The 21,117-nt window shown below is 39.2% G+C and overlaps 1 long non-coding RNA gene across 2 annotated transcripts in view; it reads right to left on the bottom strand.

Annotated features, from left to right (window-relative positions):
* Positions 1 to 21,117, bottom strand: part of LOC115264953 (uncharacterized) — a 480,170-nt gene that overhangs the window by 97,143 nt on the left and 361,910 nt on the right. The window lies entirely within an intron of this gene.

The following is a 21,117-nucleotide window of genomic DNA, read 5'->3' as shown; positions in this document are numbered from 1 at the left end:
CCCATATATTTTGGACCCCCTGGGTCGTATTATCACAACTTACACCGATTTAATGATGAGATGACGAACATTTTTAGAATCATTCGCTAAATAAGATTGCTCTGCACGGGCAGCAATCATTTCCTTACTGGAAATATCCTTATTTGTCTTGAAATTAATTTTTAACAATCTCGTCATCCGCGCGAGTGTCGCCTCATGTTTACAAAAAGAGATTGCGGTGCTGAGGAAACTTGCAGATGTAAACAAAAACGTTTATCATTCTAGCGCACTAAATTCGCAAAGTTCGTCTAATCAGCCTTTGTCAATCAAGTAAATGGGATGTAATCCAGCATATTCAAGCGGCAAATTCTTCCAAAATAGTTTCAAACGAGTTTAAACACTGGGTGTCCAAAATATATACTGAACAGGGTCCAAAATATATTGGGGTGTCCAAAACAGTGAAAACTGATGCTTCAAAAATCAGTTATTTTCATCAAATTTTCAGTTAGAAATGACCTTGTGGGTATTTTTAACGGTCAATGGAGGCTTTTACAAACATACCAACATCATCATTACGCGGTGTAAATACCGTCTGAATCTGTTTGATTTTCACTTAAATTCAAACTAATGTCCTCTAGGGGTCCAAAATTCAACCGTTACCCTAATGCACGGTGCTTGGGACTGTGCTTGTTACCAAACAGAAAAAAAATCACTTAATAAATTAATTTAAGAGTTTGCGTTTTCGGCAAAATTGTTAAGCTTGTCAAGGGTTGACAAGTGATAGGTCGTTTGATTCGTAATTTTCCCAATCATGCGTAGTATGAAACCAAGTGCAAAGCACGGAGACAAGCACCGAGAGAGTGATTACGACAAAGCGTGAGAGACAGGAGAGCTCAAGCGTGCGGCAAAGTAAGCGAGCAACACACAACCGATTGCACGTATTCGTCTCCTTCTGGTTTGTTGTGCTGTCTCGTAACAGCGTGTGCGGCACGCAAAGAGTTTTGAGTCGCACCCTATCCCTGGTCACCAGGCATGAATCAAGGAGAGATCCTCCGAAAGCATCACTATCATTTGATTGCGATGGTTAGCTTTGGATCAGCTCCAGCAGTCTGCAATATGTTCGACGCACCCTTGGAGACAAACTACCAGATGGAAATTTTAATGTGGTACACAGCAAAAAAATATGAAAGTTAAACAGCACGTAAATTGAAGATCAACTGAAATTTACGACAGAAAAATGTAAATAACGTCAGCCGAGCAGCCCGCTGCTGGTCAGACGGCTTGTTTACAGATTTTATAGCATATTCGCTTTAAATTTACATGCATCTGCTACATATCATGCCGGCCACTCTCCGTCATCAGCTAAACGACCGGCTGCTCGCAGCTGTGGCGGTTCCCCGTTGGCTCTCTCAGTACTCTCTGCAGCAGCCGGAGCATGTCGGGAATGCGTGCATTATGGTAGAAGCAGTTTAACTCAGTGTTGAGAATACTCACTTGCAAGAGCGATACTCACTTGCTTCTATCTCAGTTCAGAAGCACGCTATCAAAAAATGATGTTTGAAAGGCTTTTAAATTGTAGTTTAATCTAAAAGTTTGCCGAATAAAGTAAAGGTTGCAAACGCATACCAAAGTTGTGAGAGAGCTGTGAGTACGAGGTGAGTAAAATTCGTGTAATTTATACTCACCTTGTGCTCACAGCTCTCTCACGGTTTTGGTATGCGTCTGCGACCTTTACTTTATTCGGCAAACTTTTAGATTAAACTACAATCTAAAAGTCCTTCAAATATAATTTTTTGATAGCATGCTTCTGGACTGAGATAGAAGCAAGTGAGTATTCGCAACACTGGTTTAACTTTGACTGTCTGCTATTCAACAAGCTGAGATAGCCGAGAGAGCTCGGGCGTGCTACTTACACTCCAAGGATCTGAGTTCAATTCTCGATCGGTGCTCAATTTTTCTTTATATTTTCTAATAGATATTTGCAATGTAATTTTAAGATCGCACAAAAATTTCCATCATATATGACGGGGTCCTTTTGTTACATTCGATCCGTCATAATTTTACAGATTTTTTTTTCGAACTGTGTAAGCTGTGCTGCTGTAGGCCAGTGAAACATGGTGTGTATCAGTGAAAAACACTCAACGGCCGTAGGTCTTCATCAATAGATGCTGCGGATAATATAGTTCGTGCATGGTGGCCTCACGATTGAATCTCCAACGTGGAGCTCCATCGTCTATGTCATCAAAAACCGATAGCGACAGAAATTTGGGAGCAAAAGTGGAGATGGGTGGACCACATCATACGCAGGGGCGGAAACGAAATCCGCAAACAAGATTAGAATCTAGCAGGACATCACAGCAGAGGCAAACCCAGAGGCTCATGGCGGCGCAGTCTCAATAAGGAAATAAAGGAAGCTGACAGAAATTTGACCTGGTCACAGGTCAAGGCGATGGCTGGCAATCGCCTAGGATTGAGATATTTCAAATCGGCCATCTGCACCACCGTGGGTGCTCAGGACTGAAAGTAACCCAACTAACAAAAGTAGCTGCATAACAGCTTATGGAGCAAACGCTCTTCGAAGAAAGCTCGCATAAGCTCTTATACAGCAAAAATGTTAGTTGGGAAGTAAGTATTCCTTTTGGATGGGGATGGGGACAGGCCCGGATTTAAGGGGGGGCAAAGGGGGCAAATGCCCCGGGCCCCCCGATTAGGGGGGCCCTTCAAGAATCCTGAAGCACTATATATTTTATTCAACAAAATTATATAAAATGCACTTCAACAGACGATTAAATTTTATAGATGTCCTAGAGCTGTTATAAATGGGTTCTTTTAAGAAGGCATTCAGATTATTTCAAAACCTAAATTTTCACTTGAAAAATTTCATAATTTTGGATTATTTTATATCAAAATCCTATGTTTCATAATGTTTGGTGCAAACATGTTTTGCTCTTTCGATTATAGTAGGGTATGAGTGCCATCATTAATCTCACGCTCCCATATGCGTCCTATTCAAAAACAAGCGATTACGGCACCGATTGATGCCGTTCTTTTTGTTTTCATGCGTGCTCACTTTCAACAAAAAATACAAAAATAAGAAACAAAACAAACAGGATTGAATCCTTTGTTTTTCGTAGGATGAAAATGGGAGCCACATGCTTTGGAAGTTTACCAGTACCCTATGTGGCAGGAAAAAAATGCGAAGGTGTTTTTCAACTTCAAACCTTATTTTCGTCTATTTGACGCTAATCAATCTCTGTTTCAATATTCAATGATCTCTAACAGCCTAATTTTCTGAAATTTTTTTGATTTTTTTTTTTCGTTTTTGTCACTACCTTTACAAGACAGCGCTTGAAACTGAAGGCAATCAACGTTTTCAAACCATAATATCATCAAATGTATGTGCTAATTTCAATGAAACTACATGGCTCTGGTTTAGTATGGGTTGGGTTTTCATCTCATTATATTTAAAAAATGTAGTATATTAGACATTTTGTTTAATGAAATTTTTTTTTGTTCCTAATCACTTAACCTAATTTACAGCTCTATTGTCCACTGGGGCACTACGTGAGCAATTTCAACAGCTGCACTTACATTTTGTACAGCGCCTAGATTCTATTCTACTTTATCGAATTGGTTGTCTTTCTGCTGCTTTCACTTTTTCTGCTTTATACCTAGTAGAATGATGAGCACAAGGATGATGATGGATGGCCGTTGTTCCTTTCCAGTCCGATTGGGGGTCCATTATGAGTAGCAGTTCGCCGATGTCCAGGTATCCGGGTCCGTTTGAGCCATGGGGCTCAGAAGAGGGTCAGTGTCAGTTGCTCTCGGGGGAAAAGCAACTGACGAAAATTGCAAGTGCCGGGGCTGGGAATCAAACCCATGACCATCCGCATATAAAGCGAACGTGTGACCAACTACGCCACGGGCCCCGGCATTATTTTAATGACAATTGGCGCGCAGTTTATTGATACTCACTTTTCCAACTTACATTATTACAAGTTAAAAATCAAATATTTTTATTTTTATTTTTTTTGTTGACATATTCACAATTTTGTTTTTAGGGGCCCACATTATAAAGTTAGCCCCGGGCCCCCCGAAGCCTAAATCCGGCACTGGATGGGGAGGGAAATTTTGGGAAGAAATACAAAGAAGTATCTAAAGAAATTATTGAATCAAATAAAAGCAATTTCTGAAGAAATTTTTAAAGGAAAGAATCTGTGAGACTTTCTAAAAAAAATCACTGAAAAATTGTTGAAGGTAAATTTAGAAATATTAATTTTGATTTTAATGAATCCATGGAACCTTTTCTGTAAACAAGCCTTGGAAGATCTTCTAAAGAACTTCTTGGAATTTTATTTTGTTGGAATTCTAAATTTCGTATTTTATGAAAGCAAATTTTTAGAAAAATACATAGGGTAATTCGCCAATTGTTGAACGGTTAGTACCGGCATTTTGGTTTTCATTTGTTTTTCCGTGCATAATTCCACTTTAGTTGAAAAATATCCAGTGAACGTCTAGATCTACTTATCCCTTATACTGCCCATTGAATTTGTATTCCCTTAAATTCCATTTTCTAAGAGAAAATAGAACATTTGTATGGGAAGTCTGTAACCCAAATGTTGAACGCTTCCTTAAGCTAGCTCATCCTAATGTTGGACGGTTCTCGCCAATTGGGTTTTTAAATTAAGAAAAATGTGTTGATTTTTTGATTTTATACGAAAGAGCACCTTTTTCTGAACCACCATGATTTTTTTCAGATTTTTAGAACTTCATTTTGGTACATAAAATCGCTTTCGAAGAGATTTTTCGAAATCACCTTTTGACAGCTGGCCAACTGCTTGACAGCTCCGCCCAGTACAAAATGCGACGAGGGGTGATTCGACAAATCGCTCCCATACAAACTTCAAACTGATTTTTAAATAGGTTCCCGGGCTCCAAAGTTCATGAGAATTTGGATTTCGGCTCAGTTTTGCATGCAGATTCTGAATATGGAATTATCTCAACACCGCCAAAGAAGCCAATTGTTGAACGGTTGAAGCTTTGTTCGTAATTGATGACGTATAACCCGACATCAACCTATCATTCATCTGTTTTTATTTTGGCCACCAAACCCAACATAGACCCAACAGTCCGATGTGAGTCCAACAGTGGTCCAACATTTGATAAAATTTGGCCCGACTTTGACCCGACATCCGATATTTTTTCACTCTGGCGGATTTTTTTCAGGTTTTTCGTGTTTTGTGCCCATCTAGTCCGAGCTAGTGACAATTCATTTAAATGACAAGTAATCGCACATTTGAAGAGAGCTCTACTGCCTATGATCGCATATCAGTCCCATATTTGCTGGGTTTCCTATTCATATGGGACAGTTATGCGATCATGGGTAGTCTAGTGGACTGAAACCATTTTAAACATGACTAGATGCAAAAATGGCAGAGAAGATTTGATTAGAAGCGAAAACGATAGAAGAAAAGTACGCCTTGAAAAGCCCCTGAAACCCATGGGACCCACTCAACCCCAGAACACTCATGGGACGACCCTGAAATCCCTTGAAAATCCATGGGTTGCTTCTGAGCCTCCTGGAACGCCTTAAAATACTCCTGGGAGCCCCTTACCACTCTGAATTCCTCTTGAACACCTCTGGAACGCCCTTGAAACCCATTGAAAACCACTGGAAACTTTCTGAAGCCCACTGGTGCACTCCTAAAACATCCCTGGAACGCCCTTGAAACCCCATGAAATGCACAGTTAGGAAAAGTGAAAAAAAGTCATGCTAACATAGTAGGTTATGCCAGTGTTCAACAATTGGATCATGGATACATAATGATAGTGTGATGAGAAAAATATTTTTTCAAAATAAATTACAATGAAAATGTGATTTTAAACAATGTTAAACTGTTAATGACATCCTTCAAGTTCTTATAACTATGGTGTGCCTTTGATATTTGTGGCCGATTTGCCCGCAAAGCTTATTTTGTAACAGCAATTTCTTAAAATTAATCTTAAGAATTTGTGCAGTTTTCGTGTCATCAGCGGTACAAAATTTTCAATCAATTTTTTTGACGTAAAATATGTATAATTTTATAACTTAATTAGAGCAATATCGTGACCCTCATGTATATGCATCTACATCTTACGTTTACGTTGGATGAAAATTACTTAAGTAAGATTTATAATAATATATTCAGAAACTGTTCTACATTTGGGTAGTGTTCAACAATTGGCGAATTACCCTAGACATTCAAGGTTTTTTAACCCTTTAGCACGCGCGCTGTTGTAAAAAGTACAACACTAACAAAAAACCTCGCACGTCGTATACAGCGTGACCGCGGTGCAGTTTCGGTTGCTTGATGGCGCGTGTCCTGAAAGGTTGAGGGATTCAATCTATGAAAAAAATCTCGAAGCAACTTCTAGAGAAATTTCTGATGGAATTTCTGGAATAATCCTTGAAGAAATTCAGAGAAGGTGAGCAACGGTTTGTTTGTGCTGACCAAAATAAGCAAAAGTTAATTTCACGGTCACGCGCAAAATTCCACTTACAATTGTTTTTGTCTCTTCAAAAACAAAACTGTTAAGCGTGAGAGAAGAAAGAGAAAGAGAGATGAATAATGTAAACTAGTATTTAAGTGATAAGTTTAATAAAGAGGGGGTCAGTACCGCGTATCATGGTAACATGATAATCTTTTATATTTGTACCAGTCCCTTAACCACCTCGGTTACACAGTGTTGTTCTGTTGAACAATGAATGCCGAACTTATTGAGTTTTCCCTCACAGCATTTGATGGTTGAAATTACACAGCTAATCGCGTTCGGTAGTTTTTACCGAAATCTCAACCGCTGAGCGTTCGGTAATGGATTTTCAACGAAATTCTGTAAAAAATTAACAAATTTCGGTAAAATGTTATCGTTTATCTGTCAAACTCTAACGACTTTCGGTAAAGGTTGCTACCTTTACCGATTTTTTCCTGTAAACCAAACTTAACGGTTGAGATTTCGGTAAAACATTACCGAAGTCGGTGATTTTTTCTAACTGTGTAGGTAACTGTGGACAAACCTCCTCCCGGAATCGCTCTGAATTTTGGCACCTTGCACTTGACCGATCACCATTTTCGAAGAATCGGCAGTAATTGAGTCCCTGATAAAGGTATTCGAGTTTTGCCAAGACCATAAAAGCCATTTTCATATCAAATGATACATTGACTACAACAAAAATGAATTCAGAAAAGAACAAATCAATAGGCGTTTATATATTCTCCAATTGCATCTCTACGTATTGAAAGCACAAATTGAAGACATACACAGTTAGAAAAAGTCACCGACTTCGGTAATGTTCTACCGAAATCTTAACTTTTAAGTTTGTTTTACAGGAAAAACTCGGTAAAGGTAGCAAGTTCTACCGAAGTTCGTTAAAGTTTGACAGATAAACGATAACATTTTACCGAAATTTGTTGTTTTTTTTACAGAATTTCGTTAAAAATCCATTACCGAACGCTCTGCGGTTTAGATTTCGGTAATTGTTACCGAAATCTCAACTGCTGAGCGTTTTGTAAACCGATATCCTGTAAAACTTACCAAACTTCGGTAAAATGTTATCGTTTATCTGTCAAATTTTACCGAAGTTCTGTAAACGTCACCGAATTTTTCCCGTAAAAAAACTTAACGGTTGAGATTTCGGTGAAATATTACCGAAGTCGGTGTTTTTTTCTAAGTGTGTACCAGGGATGCTAACAAAAGGCTGAATTTCAAAAGGCTGAATGCACAAAAGGCTGAACACGAAAGGCTGAAAGTAACATAAGGCTGAATTTCAAAAGGCTGAATGTACAAAAGGCTGAAATTGCAAAAATGCAGGAAATGAGTTATAGTACTTCTTCTTCTTTTTTTTCTGGCGTAACGTCCCAACTGAGACAAAGCCTGCTTTCAGCTTATACACGCATTTCAACAGTTATTAATTGAGAGCCTTCTCTGCCAATGACCACTTTGCATTGGTACATATATCGTGTGACAGACAGGAAGATACTTTATGCCCGCGGTTGTCAAGGAATTTTCCATTACAAAAAGTTTCTGGCCCGAGGGAGAATCGAACCCATTACCCTCAGCATGACTACTCGTTCGCTAACCAGATCGGCTACATATATGAGTCCTCGTCATAGAATGTGCTTAGTGAAGAGTGCATACCAACTAACACAAAAAATGACTGATGGTATTTCAATTGGAGATTTTTCCTTCTTTGAGCATGAGCTATTCTTTCGAGTCATGCTGTTATGGAGATTGGTTACCATTACAGCTGCCAACAATGTGATCAGAGATTTTTCCTTCTTTTAAATATATGCTATTCTTTGGAGAAATACTGTCATAGTTATGTAGGCCAGTGGTGCTCATCCTGCGGCCCGCGGGCCGCATGCGGCCCTCCAAGCTTTAAGATGCGGCCCGCGGAGTACTTTAAGACGAATCGAAATTTTTGAGCGATTATTTGAAATAACTCGTTAAATTTATTAAGAAATCAAACAAACAAAAAATACTGATCAATTTTTACAGTGTTGAACACAAATTAAATGATGAATAAACAAAAAGAACAATCCGTTCTGGTAAGATTCGAAATCGCAACTCCGGAATATTTCGGTATTTCAGCTAAGTCACGAAGCCAGTGATTTATAAGTGGTACGAATCAAATGAAAGTTTGTTAAAAATGTAATCTTGAATCATTTAAAAATTAGATTCAGTTTTTAAGCGCAGTCAATGCAACGCTGAGCAAATATTTCACATTTCGCCTTTCCGAAGAACATAAAAACACAAAACACGAAGTTTTTGACAAAATTCTCAACAAATCTCAACTTGCCAATATTGTTTAATTTTCACTGTTTGTTTAAATTTCTATTATAAGACTCACACATTTTTCAAAACAAAACTTACGAATCCAATTTGAATTGTCTAAGCGAAACACCTGAACGAACTTAAAGAAAAAAAATCTCAGGCGAGATTCATAAAGCGTCTCCTGTGCCCTTTTGGAGAAACTCCAGGAAACATTATTGGAGAAAATTTTTAAGCAACTCTAAGCGAAACATATGGAGAAACTCAAATCATCCTGGAGAAAATAAACCTGAAGAAACTCAATGAGAAAGTTTTGGCGAATGGAAATTATAGGAGCATCTCCTAGAAAAATTTACTGATGCCACTCTAACAGAAATTTCTTAAACAATTTTTGAATAAATTCCTCGACCAACAGAAAGATTCCAGGACCAACTGCATCAAGACACAAAAGATGCCTAGAACGCCTGAGGAAAATCAATTTACTAAAATCTTCAAGAAACTCCTGGAGAATTTTCGGAAAAATCCGGAAGCTATTCTAGGAGAAATTCTTCGAAACGATTAATGAGGAATTTCTGAAGTAACTTCTGGACAGTTCCAAAGGCAAATCTAAGAGGAGTTCTTGGAGGTGTTCCAAGAGAATTCTACAAAAACTAAAAGAAACTTCAAGAAGTTTCTCGAAAACCTTTTGGAGCAGCTCCACAAGAAATTTCAGGAGAAAATCCAGCAAACCTTTTTGCAGCTATTCAAAAGAAATTCTTATAAAAGCTGCTTGACAAGTTCTTGAACTGGCTTCAAGGCAATTCTAGGGGCAACTTCTCAATTATTTGTTTGAATTTCAATTTGAAGCTCAAACGTTTTTCTCAACCAAACTCATGAATCTAAATTGAACAGTACAGATTTTTAATAAATATGCTTTAGAATTATTCTTGTTGTAGTTTTTGTGCATCGATGTTTTATGCGGCCCGCAGGTCGATCTCAAATTGCAAATTTGGCCCGCGGTATCCTCTAGCCTGAGCACCACTGATGTAGGCGATCAATAATGCATACTTTAGCGCGGAAAAACAGTCCTAACGCTTTCCGATTTCGAACATAGTAACGGAAGCATGTTCGTCCAATGAACCATCAACCAATGAGAGGTAGTGTGCGTCAAATATGAAACTCAAGCAAAACCAATGCAAGTGTCAGGGCTGAGGGGTCGGCCAACTAGCAAAATTTTATAAAGATCATTATATCAGTGTACGATATGAATAATTAGAGTGTTATGTCTGTTTGTCTGTGATGTTAGTGTTACCTTTAGGCTCGTATGACTGCCTTTTGGCTCGCCGTTTGAAAACTAGTCGAATCATTATTTCAGCCTTATGTTATTTCAGCCTTTTGACATTTTCAGCCTTTTGTGATTCAGCCTTTCGTAATTCAGCCTTTTGTTATTTCAGCCTTTCGTGTTTCAGCCTTTTGTACGTAACAAGAGGTCCGTAGAACCATCATAAAACAAGAATAAAAGGTATAAGGTTTTAAGACGGTTCTGAAGACTTCTTCAAGACTCATTTGTCGTCAAAATATAACTTGGGAATGTCAACAGCACTGTTTCGGAGTGTGGGCTGCAGAAAACGTTTTCTCGGCAGGTTATTCATGCAGAACTACCAATATTCGCTGGAAATCCTGAAGACTGGCCCATATCCATTAGTTGATACAAAAAAAAATCTACACAAGTACGTGATTTATCGAATCAGCGATGTCTTTGTGAACATTCCCGTCAAGCTGTTTGTAGTAAACTTCTACTCCCAGACTCAAGGTACACCATTCATTACAATAACCCCTGCAGAGGGTGATGATTACTGACAATTGCTTGAAAAAAAAACACTTGTACATTGAAATACTTTATCAGAGCAATAGTGGGAACAAAAAGTTTTAGAAACTTCGAAATTTTCACAAAATAACGAAAAATACAGGTAATTTCTATTTTCAGGTTAAAATCAACATTCATCACGATATTTTTTTTTTGCCGGCAAACAATTACGTGTACATGAAAAAAAAAATTAAATGATTGTGACAAGTTTGGGTACTCAAAACTAAAAAATAATCAGAATATTTCATGTAATAAAGAAGTTTGAATTCTGGGATCAACATTCATCGTGACAATTCCTTTACATTTTTGTTGAAAAAAGCAATATACAGGGTGTCCACTCATAGTAGAATATACAATTCGCTGAGTTTTCAGGTTTTTCCCGGAGGGAGGGGTTTAGAAAATTTATAATACAAAAATTGGCAGAATTTTTATAAATTTTACTATGTTTTTAAAGACTAAAATATTAACGCGCACTGAAACGCCAAAAACTAGCAATAGCCAATATCTCACAGAAAAAGTATTTAAAAACATTCAAAGTCTTTACCAACAGAGAGATGTTCCTTCTGTTTATCATCTGCACAAAAAACTATTGAAAAATATCCATAGAATTTCCAGTTATTCAACAAAAACCTGAATTTTTATTGCTTCACCCATACAAAGTGTTAGACGTTTTTGATCAAGTTTATTGCTAATTTCTAATTTTTAATTGAGCGATAATATAGCTGCCGTTTTTAAAAATTATACAGAAATATCATAAAAAATTAAGTAAAATGTGCAAAACTATGTAAATCAAAAAAATAAATAAAAAAAGGTAAATTCTTGAAATTCTTTAAAAAAATATTTTTTTTGCATGAAATTACATTGACATTCCCACCGAAACTTAGGAATAAGTTTCGAAATTCCTTTAGAAATTTGATTAAAAACCTATCCTGAACTGGTTCCGACATTAGTTTGAGAATGTTTCTCGAAATTCTGTCCATGATTTTTTCTTGCATTCCTTCCAAAATTTCTCTTCGTATTTTTACCGAAATTTCTTCTTTAAATTCTTTCACAGTTTCTCACACAATTCTTTTCGTGAGTTCTTACTTGTATTTGCATTCTTGGAGATTTGCTGGAGTGTTTTTGGAATTTCGCCAGTTCTCCCAAGTTCCAAGGTTTTGTCTGCCTATGATCCCATGAAAAGTTTCTTCCGATTTTTTTTTTCGAAGTTATTTCGGGGTTTCGGAGAGCTGTTTCTGGATATTCTACCAAAGTTTTGCAGTAGTACCTCCCGGGATTTTTTCTAGAGGTTTTCCCGATATGCAAAACTTTTCGCTTTTTTTTTTTTCATTGGAGTTCCCCCGAACTCTTCAAAAATGTATCTAAAGTTTCTTCAGGAATTTCTCATAGTACTCATAAGTCATAGTTTTTCGGGATAGCTTCCTAAAATTTTCCCTCGGATTTTTTAACGATTTTTGAAGAAGTTTTTATAGACCTGGCAAGCTGTCAGAGAAAATACGATTACAGATATAAGTCATTTCAGGAGAGATATCTGAAGGCCCAACTAACAATCGTAAGCTACAAACAAGCATTAATGCTAAATTATGACTTTATAATAGTAATAATAGCTGAACAAGAATACATACTGTACAAATGCTTTTTCAATTGAAAAAGCAACCAATGTTCAACACCTTTCATATCGGTATTAACCTTCACGAACCCAACCCCAGAAAACTCATTTTCAAAATGCTGACATTGCGTAAATTTTTTTTGCGATTGCGATTTTGCGATTTTTTTTTTGAAGTCGCCCTTATTTGATTTTAAATTAGTGTTAGTTTATAACACTCAAGTGGCCATGTAGTATCCGGAACCATTCCGCAGATATTCCGGATTGTATTGGGGTTTATGTGTGGTTATTATTTAAAGTCAATTATTAAATTTATTGACATAATTGACATTGTTGAAAAAAATTTACATTTTTTTGAGAAAAAATCCAAAAAGTGTCTATCTATGACAACTTTTTTCAACGTTCAAAAAATACTTATGTTTAAATTATTTATGAAGCATTAATAAATTGTGAAGGTACGCTCAAAATTTCATTCAATTCGGTTCACTGGTTTACGAAATATGATAGCTCAAAAATTAGTTGTCTAAATAATAGTGTTTTACCCGAACGGTTCTAACTTTGCGAAAGATCAATCAATCGAGCCCAAATTTGTACCAATGACGCACATATAATAGGTTGACAAACAGTCTAAATGAAAAGTTATAGCATATTTATTAAACTTTTTTGTAAGAGAAAAAAAAGTTGCCTATCCCAAACATTTTGGCCACCCCCTGTTTTTCTCTGTGGGGCTATGGATTCCCGGGGAGTTCCTATTGAGATTACTCCAGGACTATCTCATGGTATTCATACGGCAAACCTGAGCGTCTGTTCTCCAGGAGGAGCGGCTCACAACAGCGTCTGATCCCCATGTTAGGGGCGGCTGATCTACGTCCGAGTGCCAGGGAAGGACTCTAAGCTCAACTGTGCACTATGGTCCTCCGGAAAGTAGGGGTTGGTGTCAGGCCCTACGAGCCAACCGTAAAAAACCATTGTAACGGAAAATCAGCAACAGAATAATACGAACCAAGACCAACGGCAACGACCCCAGCGAACAAAAAGGACTTGCGATTGGAAACTCAGTACGTGGAACTGGCGATTTCTTAAATTCATTGGGAGCACCCGCATACTCGCCGATCTACTGAAGGACCGCGGGTTCGGCATCGTAGCACTGCAGGAGGTGTGTTGGACAGGATCCATGGTGCGAACGTTTAGAGGTAATCATACCATCTACAAGAGCTGCGGCAACAAACGCGAGCTGGGAACAGCTTTCATCGTGATGGGTGATATGCAGAGGCGCGTGATCGGTTGGTGGCCGATCGACGAAAGAATGTGCAGGTTGAGGATCAAGGGCCGATTCTTCAACTTCAGCATAATAAACGTGCACAACCCACACTCCGGAAGTACTGATGATGACAAGGACGCATTTTACGCGCAGCTCGAACGCGAGTACGATCGCTGCTCAAGCCACGACGTCAAGATCATCATAGGAGATTTGAACGCTCAGGTAGGCCAGGAGGAGAAATTCAAACCGACGATTGGTAAGTTCAGCGCCCACCAGCATACGAATGAAAACGGCCTACGACTCATTGATTTCGCCGCCTCCATAAATATGGCCATACGTAGCACCTTTATGCAACACAGCCTCCCTTATCGTTACACCTGGAGATCACCACAGCAGACGGAATCTCAAATCGACCACGTTCTGATGGACGGACGGCACTTCTCCGACATTATCGATGTCAGGACCTATCGTGGCGCCAACATCGACTCCGACCACTATCTGGTCAAACTGCGCCCAAAACTCTCCGTCATCAACAATGTACGGTACCGGCGACCGCCACGGTACAACCTAGAGCGACTGAAGCAACCGGATGTCGCCTCAGCATACGCGCAGAGTCTCGAGGCCGCGTTGCCAGATGAGGGCGAGCTCGATGAGGCCCCTCTAGAGGACTGCTGGAGTACAGTGAAAGCAGCCATCAACGACGCAGCCGAGGGCACCATCGGGTACGTGGAACGGAATCGACGGAACGAATGGTTCGACGAAGAGTGCAGAACGGTTTTGGAGGAGAAGAACGCAGCGAGGGCGGTAATGCTGCAGCAAGGGACTCGGCAGAACGTGGAACGATACAAACAGAAGCGGAAACAGCAGACCCGCTTCTTTCGGGAGAAAAAGCGCCGCCTGGAAGAAGCGGAGTGTGAAGAAATGGAACTGCTGTGCCGTTCCCAAGAAACACGGAAGTTCTATCAGAAGCTCAACGCATCCCGCAACGGCTTCGTGCCGCGAGCCGAAATATGCAGGGATAAAGACGGAGGCCTCTTGACGGACGGACGTGAGGTGATCGAAAGGTGGAAGCAGCACTTCGATCAGCATCTGAACGGCGTGGAGAACGTAAGCACGGGAACCCACGGCAACGGAAGAAACGACGACGCCAGTGCAGCGGAGGACGGAAATGAACCAACTCCCACGCTGAGGGAAGTTAAAGATGCCATTCACCAGCTCAAAACCAACAAAGCAGCTGGTAAGGATGGTATCGCAGCAGAACTCATCAAGATGGGCCCAGAAAAGTTGGCCATCTGTCTGCATCGGCTCATAGTCAGAATCTGGGAAACCGAACAGCTACCGGAGGAGTGGAAGGAAAGGGTAATCTGCCCCATTCACAAGAAAGGCGACCATTTGGAATGTGAGATCACTATTTTGAATGCTGCCTACAAAGTGCTATCCCAGATCATCTTCCGTCGTCTGTCACCTAAAACAAATGAGTTCGTGGGAAGTTATCAAGCCGGCTTCATCGACGGCCGGTCGACAACGAACCAGATCTTTACCGTACGGCAAATCCTCCAGAAATGCCGTGAATACCAGGTCCCAATGCATCACCTGTTCATCGACTTCAAAGCGGCATACGACAGTATCGACCGCGCTGAGCTATGGAGAATCATGGACGAAAACGGCTTTCCTGGGAAGCTGACTAGACTGATTAAAGCAACGATGGACGGTGTGCAAAACTGCGTAAGGGTTTCGGGTGAACTATCCAGTTCATTCGTATCTCGCCGGGGACTGCGACAAGGTGACGGACTCTCATGTCTACTCTTCAACATCGCTCTGGAAGGTGTGATGCGACGAGCCGGGCTCAACAGCCGGGGAACGATTTTCACAAAATCCGGTCAATTTGTGTGCTTTGCGGACGACATGGACATTATCGCTAGAACATTTGGAACGGTGGCAGAACTGTACACCCGCCTGAAACGCGAAGCAGCAAAGGTCGGACTGGTGGTGAATGCCTCAAAAACAAAGTACATGCTGGTAGGCGGAACCGAAAACGACCGGATCCGTCTGGGTAGTAATGTTACGATAGACGGGGATACTTTCGAGGTGGTGGAGGAATTCGTCTACCTCGGATCCTTACTGACGGCTGACAACAACGTGAGCCGTGAAATTTGGAGGCGCATCATCAGCGGAAGTCGGGCCTACTACGGGCTCCAGAAGAAACTGCGGTCGAAAAAGATTCAGCCACGCACCAAATGCACCATGTACAAAACGCTAATAAGACCGGTGATCCTCTACGGGCACGAGACATGGACCATGCTCGAGGAGGACCTACAAGCAAAGCATTCGGAGTTTTCGAGCGACGCGTGCCAAGAACGATCTTCGGCGGTGTGCAGGAGAACGGCGTGTGGCGGAGAAGGATGAACCACGAGCTCGCTGCACTTTACGGCGAACCCAGCATCCAGAAGGTGGTCAAAGCCGGAAGGATACGGTGGGCAGGGCATGTTGCAAGAATGCCGGACAACAACCCTGCAAAGCTGGTGTTTGCAACTGATCCGGTTGGCACAAGAAGGCGTGGAGCGCAGAGAGCACGATGGGCGGACCAGGTGGAGCGTGACTTGGCGATCATCGGGCGCGACCGAGGATGGAGAGCGGCAGCCACGAACCGTGTATTATGGAGAAATATTGTTGATTCAGTTTTATCTTGAATTTGATGTAATACTAAATAAATGAAATTAATGAAATTCATACAGGAATGTCTCTTGGTACTGCTTCACTAATTTCTCTTGGGATTTCTTTCGGGATTCCTGCAGGGGTTGTTCCAGAAATTTTTGCTGAGATTTCTTCTGGAATTCATGCTGAAATTTCTCAAACATTGGTACTCTTTAGGGGATATCTCCAAGGATTACATCTGTAAATCCAACAGTAATTTCTCCTGAGCTTTCAATAGGAATTCTTCCAGTGATTCTTCCAGGAATTACTTCAAAAGTTTATCCATGACTTCCTTTAGGGATTTATCTAGGGATACATCCAGGGATATCTTTAATCTTTTAATTGGGACTCCTCCTGGAATTATGCACTCTAGCGATTTATCTAGAAACTCCTCTAGAGGTTTCTAGAATCCTATCGAAATTCTTGTATGGGTTGTCCTGTAACTACTTCAGAAATTTCTCCGGAGGTACTTCTAGGATTCCGCTATGGATTTCTTAAACATCCATTATCGTCAGTCAACTACATTTCGGACCACGGTTTGAATATATTTTTATTCCTTTGTCTTGTCAGTATCGGCCAAAGTCATTGCCACTCGCATCCTTGTCATCGAGCTCGCATCCTTGATAGCATTTTCTTAAAGAACCACAATTTAACCATTTTCTTCCGAGGTCATTCCCACCAGAAAGATAAACGAGCGATTTACCATGCTCTTATTTACATCCGCTTTTGTAGGACATCAACCCTCTGTCACCAACGATCAGAGCGCGTGTGTTGGTCAAGCAAATCGTTCGCAAAATCTATTGTGTGAATTTTTTGCTCTCTGAGTGAGCACTAACGGAGGAGCACAGTCTGTGCCATTCCATCGTGAATCGCTCTCACCCACTACAACAACACGAAGCCATTTGCGGTCGTCTTCGCCGATTTGTCCCTGCCCATTATCCAGTTGAGTTGAAAGGAAATCAAAAGTGGAGGGAAATTCTCTGAAACGACTGGAGGGCGACTATATCGAAAGTGGGCTGTAAACATTCAACGCATGAAAACTTTGGCTATATGTATTTTGAACCAATTTGAAACGAATTTCAGGAAATTATTTGCAATGTTTATACCTCATATTCGATACAGTTCTTTGAAAGCAAAAAACACCGGCAGCAGGGCAGCCGCGTTGAAGACAAGGATATTAGTAAAGACTATCCTTCCACGGAGTAGTCCACGTGGTGCACCAGACTTACTTGGGGGCGGGGGTTGGTGGATGGAGAGGGTGCATCAGTCGCTCACACACAAATCAATTTTACCGTCTAGACGGTTTCGGTTTTTTCGGTAATTTGTACTTGCTACTAACTAACTGCCGGTCGTTCGTCAGGACAAGTCACTTCCAAAACGGAAGGTTTAGCACAGTTTAACGATTATTTAGTTTGTCCAGAGGGAATATTGTTCGCCTCGCTTTGGTTTTGCAAATATGGTTAACAAAGTGGTCACATGGCATCCTGTGTGTGTACAATAGTCATGTAGAGGCAAATTGCGGTTAAAATACTGTTCTATCCTTACATAAATGGGAAAATTATTTGATAATTAAAGGCCAAACAGACAACTAATTGGTACACAGATATTTTTTCCTGCGAAATGTTCAACCGCATCATCCGAGTGTGGCTCATATTGGGAATCGTAATGTTCACAGATCGATGCGCATCAGCGTTTATTGGTCGGTGTCACATTTTGCGGTGGTGGTCTGATCTAGGAATATCACGCTGCAATGGTTCTCATTCTGGAATGGGCACTGGTGATTATGTGTTGGTGACAATTCTGTGAACGGTAATCACGAGGATCTATTCAACTAACAGCATTCGAGAAATGTCTGTAACTTTTGCTTAATTGAGATATTTTTATGCATTTGGAAAAATATCAGGCCAAGCATGTCTAAAGGTCCTATCTGCAGAAAAGATGCTCTCTTTGGTTTCCCTCTCTTTCGTTAACTCCTAAACTACCAAGGGTCCAAAAAAAGTCGGAAGTCCAACTTTGACAAGGTATTTCTCGGCCGTTTTTCAAGCGATTTTAAAACTTTTTTTTGCGATGGAACCGGACAGGTTTCAAGATTTTCGTCCTTTTAAAAAAATATAAAATAGATGCGTCTACCCAAAGTTATTAAGCAAAAAGCACTTCCTAGTTTTTTTTGGGAGCGCATTTTTTGCGCACATTGATGAATAAAACAAAATTTAAAGCGATGACATATGTTTTTTTCGACTCTAAATCATGCGTACAGCTGGAGTGAACATGTTTATGCAAAATTAGTGATTTTTCAGTACACTGATAATTTACCTTACTCAAAAAACTGCTAAAATACCCTATTTTTCACATAAAATAAGCAATAAATCAAAATTCAAAGCGATGACATATAGTTTTTTTGGTCTTAAATTGTTCGTAGGATTGTACTCGACATTTTTGATGAACAATGAAAATGTTCTAATTACATTCTTATTTTGTTTTACCCAGAAAACTACGAAAATTTCATACTTTTTACACAAAGTAGTCAACAAAACTAAATTTAAAACGATAACATGTAGTTTTTTAGCCTTGACATGTTCGTAGCAGTTTGGGGGACATACTTGAAGAATAATAGTGATGTTTTCATTACACTCAAATTTTGATTCATTCAAAAATCAACGAAAGTACCACATTTTTCACGCAAAGTGCTTAACAAAAATAATGGCTTACAATGCAAAGTAGTTTTTTACCTTTAAATTTTTCGTGAAAGCATACTGGACGTTCTTGATGAGTAATAGTGATGTTTTCATGACACACTTAATTTATTTTACTCGAAAAGCTACAAAAATACCATAATTTTCATACAAAACAGTCAATAAAACAAAATTTAAAGCCACAACATGTAGTTGTATGGCCTTAGATTTTCCGTTACAATGTTCTGGACCTCATATTTTAATTCACTCGAAATACTAGGAAAATACCACATTTTTCACACAAAAGTAGTCATCAAATAAAAATTGGAGTCAATGCATTATAGTTTTTTTGCCATGAAATTATTTGTAAAAAAGTACTAGACATATTTGATAAACAATAGTGATCTTTCAATTACATTCGTTGTTTTCTAAATTTGTTAATAAAAAATCAAAAAAAACTCAAATAAAGAGAACTTACTATGCGCAGCATATAGTCACATGTTGATGTACCGTAAAAAATATATTTTTACACAGATAATTATTTTTGATAGCTAAAAGCACTGAAATTTTTACTCAGGTGGAGTACTGACTCAATTTGTTATTTATAATTTAATAAAATTCTTCATCTTTTGATGCAATAAATTAACCTAACATGTTTCATACGGCTTTTCCCATCATGCTGATACTCTTTGCGTTGCAATCTAAAATATTTTTTGGGATTTAATATGTTTGTCAGAGCACTATCAAAGTTTCCCCAAAATGAAAATGTGGTTCTCGCTCATATGAAAAAATAATTTTGATCACCCAAAACAATTAAAACTGTCCAATCCTTACTTTGCGATTATAACTGAGACACCAGTACTTGTTTTAAAACTATTAAATCAGGAAAAAATACATGGAATAATATTAGGGAAACTTCCTGAAAAACTATCAATGCTACCCCGTTTTACGGTATTGAATCAGAAACTCTTCTATATACATTTGTTTTTCAGGAATTTCCCAAAAGGTGCATTTATATTTTATGATATCTTTCAAAGATTCTTCCAAAATGTTTTGTCGTGAGTTCTTTTCGAAAATCTTTCAAAAATATTCCAGAGATTCCTTCATGGATATTTTCAAAAACATCAAGAATTCATGCGGAATTTATTCAGGGGTTCTATTTCTCGAGGAATTCTTTTAGAAAACTTTTGAAATGTTTCTGTGTATTATTACTTTGGGGTTTCATCAGAAATTCCTCTAGCGATTGCTTGATAAATTTCTCCAAGGACTCATTTAGATTATTATCATATTTTTTCAGGAATCTCTTATTTTTTTTCTTGGAGCATTTTCGAAGTTAAAAAAAAACTGGCTTTCTCCAGTTTTCTCAAGTTTCCATCCTAGTTCCCATGCAAAGTGTTTCTCTTTTATTTGCTCCCAGTATTAGTTTCTTCCGTGTTTTTTTCGATATTTTTAGAGATTTCCGATAATTACTTCCGGAATTTCTGCCAAAGAGTTTTCCGATATTTCTCCTGAATTTCGTAGCTGGTTTTCATCCGGAGTTTCTCCCGGGATTTCTCTTAGAAATTTTCAGAGTTCTTTCATGAATTTTGTAAATATTTCCTACCAGAGTTTTTTTTTTCCGAGATTTCCCAGTTCTTCTCAGGATTTCTTCCGAAGTTTCTCTCGCGTTCCTCATTGTAGAGTAATCTCAGGTGAAACTTAAAAAAAAACTCGCAAGAACCTTTATAAAATATTCCGGATGTAACTTCTGTAGTAATCCGGGGAGAAACTCCAGAAAAAAAAATCATTGAAATTTCTTTCTTCTGGGAGAAATCCCAGAAGCAAACTCGTGAAAAACACCTTTAAAATCCGGGAGGAGCCTCAGTTGAAATCACAGCAATAGTTTCTGTAAAAACCTTAGAAATCCCGGAAAAATCTCATGGAGAAGTACCAAGAGGAATACCGGAAGAAATCGCGGAAAATCTTCAAGAGAAATTCCGAGAGAAACTCTAAGAGAAATTCTACCACAACATCTGATGTATATTCCCGGAGAAAAGAGAATAAATTCCACGAAAATTTGTTTGGGCAAAACGCAGGAGGAAAAATCCAACGAGAGGCTCTGAGAGCAAAGATGGGAAAACTTCTTCTTCTTCTTCTTGGCGTAACGTCCTCATTGGGACAAAGCCTGCTTCTCAGCTTAGTGTTCTATGAGCACTTCCACAGTTATTAACTGAGAGCTTCCTCTGCCAATGACCATTTTGCATGCGTATAT

The sequence above is a fragment of the Aedes albopictus genome, chromosome 2 (assembly GCF_035046485.1).
Source record: "Aedes albopictus strain Foshan chromosome 2, AalbF5, whole genome shotgun sequence".
Classification (NCBI taxonomy): domain Eukaryota; kingdom Metazoa; phylum Arthropoda; class Insecta; order Diptera; family Culicidae; genus Aedes; species Aedes albopictus.
This window is presented reverse-complemented; position numbering and strand designations above follow the sequence as displayed.